Here is an 8,364-nt window from a genome sequence, read left to right on the forward strand (position 1 = left end):
TGATGGGAAGAGCACTCTGTGCTCAGGGAGCCCTGCTCTGCTCCTTCCAATGAGCACAGAGCTGAAAACGCAGCAGCATCCCTGGCTGCGGGGCTGGGGTTTGGGGGTGCCAGCTAGCAGGAGGGGGCTTGCCTGCTTCCTCAGGCATCCCCTCACCGGGGTTAGGAATGGTCCTGCTGCTTTCCAGCCTTGCTGGGGCTGGGGTGCGCCTGAGTCGCACTGAGGAGCTCTCTGTCTGCCTCCTGAAGCAGGAAAGCGAGGAGAAATGCCATGAGGCTCTTTTCTGCTGTACAGAAGGGTTGAAAAGATGTTGTGCTGCAGTGATTCAGTGGGGAAAGGATAAATCCCTCACATACACCTACGCACCACCACGAGAAAGAACTCCGTGGGCAGGCAAGGAGCAGAACATGAAATATGAATTTCCTCGAGCTGCTCAGGAGGGATGGCTTCCAGAGCCCTTCCTCCTCCAGCTCCCGCTGCCCGGCCATGCTGGGATGAAGCTCTGCCCCGGATCCAGGAAGGTCCCCAGGCTGGGCAGTCCGCCCTGCCCCATGGCTTGCACCTGCAGCCTTAATGAAGGGCAAGTCCCCTTCTTATATGGTTTTGGGCTGCAGCTGGGTCGAGGCTGGCTGCCCATCCCTGGGTAAGCTGGCAGCTCCAGCAGGCGGCAGCTCCAGAGCTGGGGAGGCGGTGGAGGTGGCTCCCACTACGGAAAAGCTCAGGAAGACCTAATGTAAGCTATAGCCAAGTCCTTGGTCATCAGATGGTTCTTAGAAGTGCTTACCCCCCCCCCCCCAAAATCTGGGTTGCTCCTGTTTTCTGGGTAAGTCCACAAAGAACAGGGCTCTCATGTGGGGGGGGGGGGGGGGAAGCGGTTGGAGATGTTGAAAGAGTTGATGAATGCTTCTCCCCATTTAACAGAATATTCAGAGGTCTTTTAGGTGCGTTCATCTGAGACACGCACCATCTGCTGTGGTCTCTGCTGGAGCAGGGGCCTTGCAGAGCCTGGTGCACATGTGGAGTCCCCCAGAGGAGCTGTTGCAGCCAAGGCAGATACTGCTGGTTCAGGTAGATTTACTTTACATTGCGGGGGGCAGCTCAATTTGGCTTGCTTTCCTAAATATATTATTTCTCATCAAATTTGGATTCTCCCGAGTCTTTAGAGCGCATGTGGATGCAGTTGATTTCCTGGGGATTTTAGACGGCTTCATTCAGAGCCATTTAGAAAATGATTTAATCACCTTGGAAAATCCTGTGGAGCCAAAAAAATCTTGTGTTTACTTATTACTCGGTTGTAAATTGGTGGTGCAAAACATAGCAGCACCGGGTTGTAAAACTGCACATAAGCCTCCACTGAAACCCAGTGCCAAACGGAAAAGCAAACCAAAGAATTAACTCTGTGCATGCAGTGACACGAATGCAGATGCATTCTGTCATCACAAGGCTGGGCAGGAGTTTCCGAGGTTGCTGCAGAGCCGAGTGAACCCCAGGTCCAGGGTAGCTCCCGGGTGACACACTGAGTGAGGATGTGATCCTATTGACGCAATTTGAAAGCCCTTAATGACTCATCCATGTGTCATTAGAAGCTTGTGCTTGTTCAGTGTTTGACTGGCGAAAAGGGGCCGTGTTGAGCACCCTTGGGCAGACAGCCCTTACTACTGATGCTGATGGGCAGCGCATGGACGCACGGGCACCGGGATGCTGCAGGCACTGGGATGCATCTCAGTGGCGGGTGCCTGCCTGCGACCTCAGCCCCCTCCTGCTTGTCCTCAGAATGGGATTTTCATAGGGACAAAGTCACCACCCTTAGGTTCAGCACTGCCCTGCTGCGAAAAGAAGCGTGAGCTGGTGCCGCCTTTCATCACAGCCTGGTTTGGGTTGGAAGGGACCTTAAAGCTCACCTGGTTCCAACCCTGCCATGGGCAGGTTGCTCCAAGCCCCGGTGTCCAACCTGGCCTTGAGCACTGCCAGGGATGGGGCAGCCACAGCTTCTCGGGGCACCCTGTGCCAGAGCCTCAGCACCCTCACAGGGAAGAGCTTCTGCCTAAGAGCTCATCTCAGTCTCCCCTCTGTCAGGTTAAAGCCATTCCCCTTATCCTGTCCCTACAGGCCCTTGTCCAAAGCCCCTCTCCAGGTTTCCTGGAGCCCCTTTAGGCACTGGAGCTGCTCTGAGGTCTCCCCTTCAGGAGCCTTCTCTTCTCCAGGCTGACCCAGCCCAGCTCTCTCAGCCTGGCTCCACAGCAGAGCTGCTCCAGCCCTCGCAGCATCTCCATGGCCTCCTCTGGACTTGCTCCAACAGCTCCACGTCCCTCTTGTGCTGTTGCCCTGAGCAGCGGGATGCAGGACTGCAGGCTGGGTCTCATGATTGCAGAGGAGACAGGGAGAACCCCCTTCCTCGACCTGCTGGCCAAAACACAGCTATATTGTGGGACACATTCCACGTTCTCATGTTTCTCAAGCTGGAGTCACTCCTCTCTCTGCTTGGCAGCACAGGGTACTGGACTCAGTGCGTATGTAAGAGCCGCTTCATTTTAAGGGACGAAATCCAGCCTTTTCCCTGCACACAGGATGAGTGTCCCGAGTGCCTGGGGAGGGGGCACAGCCCTGCCGAGGGCTCCCACTGGTTTCATGGAGCAGTGTCATCCTTGCCCTCATGCGGCAGCCTCAGGATCCGCCTCGCGCTCATTCAGGAGCTGCAGCATCGCCGCCACGCGTAGACTGATCTCAGCAGCATCCCTCTCGTATCTCCCCTCCCTGGCCCGCTTCCAGCCTCTCCCGCGTGCACCCGGTTATTACTGTAGCATCCAGCATGTTTTACTTCATATTCATCTCCCTTGCACATACCGGCCCACTCACATATTAGATCCAGCTCTTTTTATCCATTTCTTTTTGCCTGTAGCTCGTCAGAGCGGTGATGCACGACACGCCGCGTGTTGGGACGCATCCTGACGGCACAGCGTGGAGCAGCCGTCTCCACTACGTCGCTGGATGGACCCGCTGGCTCTTGCAGCAGCCCATCTTTGGAGGAGGATGCTGGATGCAGTAAATGGTGATGACATAAAAAGGTGTCTGGGCTTTTAATATATATATATACATACACATATACACCTCTTGCAAAGCTGGGAAAACTGCAGCCATTTGGTGTGCTCAGACGTTGCTCCACTCGTCTTAGATTATATTTGTCTTCTCTTTCTTGTGGGTGGTGGAGGCCACATTAGCTGAAGATGACTCCATAGGGCAGGTTGGAGCCATATAAGGTTCCCTGCTGCGTTGCTAGCATTGAAAGTTGAAGTGCCAGAAACAGCGTGAATAGAGTTGCCAGCATGTTAAGCATGTGGCCAGTTTTAAAGGGCTATCACTACTCATAAAGATAGAGAAGCTTTTCAAGCTTGATAGGAACAATGGATTGCAAAGGGTAGGGAGAGTGAATCCTATCTTCCTGCTGAGGAGCTGCCATGAGAGGCTGGGGGAGGCAGTTCCAGCACATGGCTTCAGCAGGAGTGGCATCCCTATGGCTGGGCTGTTCTCTTTTCTGCATCTTCTGAGATCTCATTCTTGTATTTGCTGATTTTCACCTCCTGGAATGACCTGCTCAAAAGGCTAAAAATGACTGCTGCCGGCTGGTGAAGTCTGGGTGCTCTTTGAACTTGCAGAGGAAGAAGAGCTGGGATGATATTCGAAGTGTCCATTTGAAAGCATGCATCCAGTGCAGGGATCTCTGGTGTAACTGCAGATGTTTCAGTTATGAGATAGATACAGAAGAATTCGTGCCAGTGCTTGAAACCAAGTTTAAATCTCATCATCATGCAAATGGCTTTCTCTTGGTGTCTGAAACAACCCCCTGGGTGCCCACAGTGCAGGGTCCTGTCTCATCTCCAAAGGCTCTTTGTTTCTTCCGTCAAATAGAGATCACCCGGCTTGAACTGAAGCTGCCACCCTGCAAACACCTTGCTGGCTCCCCACTTACTTGGAGCTGTTGAATTTCACCCTTTGCTGCACTAAGCAGTGGCTGCACAGTGGTGGGTCTCAGGTTGGACGCTTGCTGTGGCGGCTTTGGGTTGTTTTCTATCCATTTCCATGTATTTGGGGGCAATCAAAGAGGTTTGATGTGAACCCCATAGCCGAGACGGAGCCAATGAAGCAAGTGGCAAGTCTGCGTTCAGTGTACGGAGGAAGAACCTGCAAACCGAACTAAGAGGCTTTTAATTAAAACTAGAGATTAGATCAACAGAGTATTACAACAGGTGGTTAAATCCCACGGCTAAACAGCCCCTGCTTTGTTCTCCCAGTCTGAGGCACGAAGGGAAACTTTCTACAGGGCAAACAAGGGATCCTGAATACGTGGCATGAAGAGGTTATTGCTGGTAACACAGCAGAGCTGGCACTCGCGTTTTGCAGGGAGAAGGCAGAGACATGTAAACGCACGGCTCACACGGACGGGGCCTCTCGAGCGGTGTCAAAAGTTTGCATTCTCATGGGATGGAAAAAGGCTGATTTGGTTTGCTCCTCACTGCAAAGGGCTGTGTGAGGAGGTGCTGGCAGCCCCGTGCCCCCAGGAGGACTGTGCTGCTGGCAGGGGATACAGGGGGACGTGGTCTGCAGCTGACGGGTTTCCCTGTGGTGTGTCCCTGCTGTACACCCTGTTTGTTACATTAGGGCAAAGTATTTTGCTGTGATATTTGCAAAGCACTTTGCTGTTGGCAAGGGCTTCTGGGCAGTTCCGCAGCCACACTGAGGAGGAGGTAGGATGTGTTATGTGCTGCTGCTTACCCCGTTCCTGACCCCACAAGGTGCTGCTAAACTGCCTATCAGAGGTGCCTGGTTCTTAGTGGATGAGCTACACCTTGACTTTGAGAACTGTTGAGCAGTGTTTCTGTCTCCTGATCGTGGAAACTTAACCCCACATACCTAGAGGGAAATGACGACGAGAAGCTGTGTGTGCATCCAGTCCTCCGACATTCATATAAGCATCCCCTACTGCTCGAGGTGCAAAGTCCAGTGGATCACGCTGGGAAACATGGTCTGTGTGACAGCGGACACCCAGGCCACCAGCATGCTGCCCCTTGATCACGCCAGTAGGTTGGCACCCTCTGAAGGACCTGTCCAGACCATGTCCTCCCTGCTGCAGGTCATCCCCATGGCTCAGTGCACCCGTACCTGCCGCAACGCCCCAGGGGAGGGCAGATGATCCATAGGGTGTTGGCAGCTCCAGGGAGTGAAGTCAGTGCAATGGGGCCGTGTCCTCATTGCAGCTGAGCAGCACAGACAAGCCTGAAGTTATTCCCAGCACTGCTTGTGAGTCCTCTCCTCTGGTGGTGCCCAAGTGTCAGGACTTAGGGAAAGGAGTGAATGTTGTACCTGCTCACACAGCCACACACAGAGATGGTACCAGGGAAAAAAATCACTGCTCAGCATTGTTAAAATTTTCCTTTGAATTAAGGCAGAGTGGGGGAGGAAGAAAGAAAAGAGATTCACTAATAAACTGTTTGGTGGCTTTACTTTATAGTCTGCATTCAACAGGATTTGGGGGAATGTGTGTCACCCTGAAAGACAACCCTTCACTAGAAAAAAACCAGATCGCAAACTCTCTTTAAGGTATTCCAAAGGGAGGAATTGGATTAGCAATGGCTGTGCACCAAGGAAGAACACATCAGAGCTATCATCTGATGCTTTCTAAGCACCTGCTGAGGCACCATTTTAGGAGGCAGGTAACCGCGGCGGGTCCCAGAGGAAGGATGCTGCTCTCCCCGGAGCGGGCACCAGCCGGCACAGCCCCATCTCGGAGCGGAGCTGCGGGGCACAGCCACGGGAAGCAGCGCTGTGCCGAGGCTCCGCGCCGCCTCCTGATTTTCACGGGATGAGGAAAGCGCTCTCGCCTGACCCGGGGGCTCCTTCCCCCCGGGAGAGGACAGATGGTCTCCCAGCGAAGGTGTGGGACTGGGAATCGGGAGCTCTGGATGCCTTTCCCGGCTACATCAGAAACTTGCTATGTGGCACCACCTACTCCTGTGCCCACGTCTCCTCCTACTCCTTCCCTCGCGCCCGCCGCTTTCCCCAGACCTTTCCCCTCACCGCTCGAGTGTTTTCTTCCTTCCGCAGAATGCTTTTCACACTCGAAAGCCTCCCGGCAGCTGTCACCAGTACCTGGACCAGACACCCACTCCTGCCTGGGCTTCTCCCCCCGCCCCGGCTCTCCCCGTCAATCTGTCCCATCTTCTCATGAAGCTGCTGCCGCTTCGATGTCTCCTCCAGACACTGCTTGTGGCCAAAACTTGTCCTTGCTCCACTCTTGGAGCACGGCTCTCGGATGGGTTTGCTGGCAGGCAGTGTGCTTGGGGCACAGGTGATTTGGGGGCAGAGCGGGGTTTATCCCCGGCTCAGGCAAGCCTGCTGGCAGGATATCATCGTATCAGTGGACGTGACTCAGCAGAGGAGCCTGACTCAGCTGGTGGGTTTTCTGCTCTGGACTGAGCAAAACCATCAAAGCTGGGTCCTCTTGCGTCCATTGTCCCGAGGCTCTGGGTTTTGCTGTCATTTGCTGCTTCAAAGTGATGCTGTCGTTTTGGGGCTAGACGTGTGTGCTCCGTGGAGCAGGCACTGCCTGCCTAACAAGCTTAGGGCACAGTTTTGTACTCCCCGATGATGATCTGTGTGACACAACACTCTGCCTCCCCTTCCCAAGGGCTCCTTCCCTTTCCACGCTCCACCCAGGCTGCGGCTGTCAAAGTCAGTTGATTTTAAGTGACTAGTTGCAACATTCAGGTTATTTTATTGGTGCCTCAAAAGGATGAGACACCCACTTCAGAGCAAAGACTTTAAGACTTCTATAGCCTGGTCCAGCCTGAGCTGCCCAGCAGCCAACGCCTTGCTCACCCAAGGGACAGATCAAGGTGACAAGCTACGGTTAGCAGTGCTGAAACGTCAAACCCTTCAGTAGCATCCTTTGCAGTTGCTGTTACCACTCACCGCCCAGAGCGAGCACCTTTTGAGGCATTTCACAGCAGTTCCTGCTCAAGATTAGACTGGGACTCAGTCCTGCTCCAATACAGGTCCCTCATGGACAGAGCTCGGTCCCTCAGGGAGCTCTGTCCTGGCAGCCACATTTATCCAGGTCCTACTCGATCAATTTCTACCTTGGGCACATGCAGAAGTGACTCCATGTCTTCAAATCCTGGTGGAGGCCTCCCCTCCATAGACTGAGCATAGGGCACAGCTGACACCCAATTAACTGGGTTTCTTTAGTGGTGACGTGTGGGGATGCAATATATGCTGTAGTCCTTGTCTTCAGCAAGGCTTTTGGTGGGGTCTCACTTGGCAGGCTCATGAACGGAGCTGTGAGAATGTCTTATGGATGCAAATGCCCAGTGAGTCTGAAAACACCAGAGGTCCACATCCAGGTAGGAGTATGCTTAAAGAGAAGACCAGAAGCATCTCCTAAGACCACCGATCCCTCTTCCAAACCACAAGGGTAAGGAAAACTGGCTCATCTAGTCTGCAGAGAAAAGCTGGGGATGAGGGAGAGAAGTGATGCCAGCGGGATAAGGGGATGCCAGCGTATAAACCTTGAACCCACAGCTCAAAGGTGTAGCTTTTCAGGAGCACCTCAAAGGTGGGATGAGCCCTGTGGTGCTGCGCACAGGGTCTGAGGCTGGTGACATCCCCATGTTCTGTGGAAGAGCACGTGGAGCGGAGCAGCTTGTGAACACGTGGCAGAGCAAAAGGTGAACTGCAGGACTGGTTGAAAATATCTCTGCTTTCCATAACCCAGTAACACATCTTGCATGTAAATTGGGCGTCTGATGTGTTCCCACCACCATCAGCAGGATTTTTATCTGCCTGCAAAAAAGGGAGCTGGGTAGGAACCTTGTGCTGCTGAATAATCCTGCAAGAGAGGAGGATATCAGAACTAATTAAATCAAATCTTATTTAATACTTGGCTCAGGGTTAGGATGGTAATAAAAGAAGAGAAACTGTTTCCTTGTTGTAATACGGTAGAGCGTTAATTAAAAAAAAAGCAGCCTCAAAATTGTTGTGACGCCAAGCTGCATTAATATATTAATATCCAGCTGTTGTGCTCTGCCTCTGCTGGACTCCTTTCAAATCTATGGCTTTAAGTCTGCAGAAATAGAACCAACAATCAAGGCTGAGGGGCAGCAAACAAACGGAAAGCAGAGATGCTCTGTGGTGCAGGGGCAGGAGTTGGGGCTTCTCGAGGAGCTTTGTTCTACAGAGGAAAACATGAACCCGTGGTCCTTGCTGCCTCTCCTGCTGCAGCCTCCAGCGAGGAAGCATTTCTGCATGGGGAGATAATGGGGCTCTTCCTTTCCCTCTTCAGAGGAGAGATGGCAGGGAAAGCTGATGAGA

Source organism: Lathamus discolor, chromosome 3 (genome assembly GCF_037157495.1).
Source record: "Lathamus discolor isolate bLatDis1 chromosome 3, bLatDis1.hap1, whole genome shotgun sequence".
NCBI classification, from domain to species: domain Eukaryota; kingdom Metazoa; phylum Chordata; class Aves; order Psittaciformes; family Psittacidae; genus Lathamus; species Lathamus discolor.